Source organism: Cucurbita pepo, chromosome 8, assembly GCF_057944985.1.
Source record: "Cucurbita pepo subsp. pepo isolate OVF chromosome 8, ASM5794498v1, whole genome shotgun sequence".
NCBI classification, from domain to species: Eukaryota; Viridiplantae; Streptophyta; class Magnoliopsida; order Cucurbitales; family Cucurbitaceae; genus Cucurbita; species Cucurbita pepo.
This window is the reverse complement of record NC_141805.1, coordinates 5,606,139-5,607,759: the sequence shown is the minus strand read 5'-3', so window position 1 is coordinate 5,607,759 and position 1,621 is coordinate 5,606,139. Positions and strand designations below refer to the sequence as shown.

Sequence of the window (1,621 nt, the reverse complement as noted above, 5' to 3'; positions counted from 1 at the left end):
GATCCCACGTCAGTTGGAGAGGAGAACGAAGCGTTCTTTATAGGAATGTGAAAACCTCTCCATAACAAACATGTTTTAAAACCGTAAGGCTGACGGCGATACACAACGATTCCAAACGGATAATATCTACTAGCGGCGTACTTGGGCTGTTACACTGACATCCATATTTTCATTAAATTGAGGTCTCTACATTTTTCATCAACATTGTCATTTAAAACTTTAGTGTTAATATTACTCTCTTTAATTTTTCGTCATGAAAATTTTGAAGTTAAGGGTTTATTATGATTTCATGCAAGTGACACAGGTGAAACAAGATTTGAGGTTTCAAACATATGCATCGTCGAATTTGTAATAAGACACAAGAATAGACGAACAACGTTGTTCATTTGAAAAAAAAAACTACGTACCATTATGTTACATTGCATTGTAATGAAACTATAAAAAGATGGTGGAATTCTGAGAAGATTTCCAAACCCATCATAACACGATGTACGACTGAAACGATTATTTAAACACGACATTGAAATGAAAAATTGAAGAAGAAATAAGAAGCGGAAATGAAAGGATTTGGTTTCAAGCAGGGCATTGGGAGCCGGACGGAACCTTCTTTCCATAGTAGTTCAAAAGCAAGCTGAGGGAAACTGAGAGGTCAATCTTGAGACCCAAGGCTCTGGCCTTCACCGCAGTGCAAAGGCACACAGCAGCTTCCAGGTCAACAAGGCCTTGGATTAGAGTGCAGCATGGGGATTTTGGTGGTGAGCCGATCACTAAGTGCACTAGATCGTCCAGCAAGTCGGCGCAGACGCCAAGCTTTAGGGTGTCCCTGGGGCACTTGGGGAGTGATGGTTGCTGCTTTGACGGGGTGGGCTTGTGGAGCTTAGGTGGCGGCGGTGGGCAAGGGACATAGGTGGAGCTGACCATAGTGAAGAAGAGGAGGTTGAGGAGGAGGAGGGCAATGGGCGAAGAGAGCTTGGAACCCATTGGTGGAGAGATATTGAAGGGTTTGTAGGTTTGTGCTATGGCTTGTGAAGAATATGAGAAGGGTTAGGGTTTTTATAAATGGGGTTTGGGAATTTGTTTTATTTTAAAACAAAAATTCCTTAAAAATTGCTGGATATGAAACACCTCACTCTTTTAGTTACTTTATTAAGTTTTGAGGAATTGATTTGAGAGATGGGTTTTTAATTAGTTTGTCTTTTTTTAAAGTATTATAAAAATGTCAAATGGCCTACAAACTAGACGAAGTGATGTTCGATAATAAGATATCAAATACTTTTTAAAATAAATTATTGTGGTTTGTATGGTTGGAAAATAATATTTGATAGAACCCTTCCAGACAAGTGGGTAATAGATGATAATCTAGAGATTATTTTTAGCACAAATAATTTTTACAAATATAATATGGTTTTTTTTTAAATATAACTATGAGATTCCACGTCATTTTGAAGGAGTAACGAAACATTTTTTTTTTTTTATAAGGGTGTGGAAACCTCTCCCTAGTAAATTGTAAAATTGGTGGCGATATGTAATGAGTCAAAGCGGATAAATATATGTTAACAATGAGTTTTGATATATATTGATGTTAGTATGACATAACAGTACAACTTCTAAAACATGCAAG

The 1,621-nt window shown here is 37.3% G+C and overlaps 1 pseudogene; it reads right to left on the bottom strand.

Moving 5' to 3' along the window:
* Positions 1 to 573: 573 nt before the first annotated feature.
* On the bottom strand, positions 574 to 921 carry LOC147791412 (14 kDa proline-rich protein DC2.15 pseudogene; annotated as a pseudogene).
* Between the last annotated feature and the right edge of the window lie 700 nt (positions 922 to 1,621).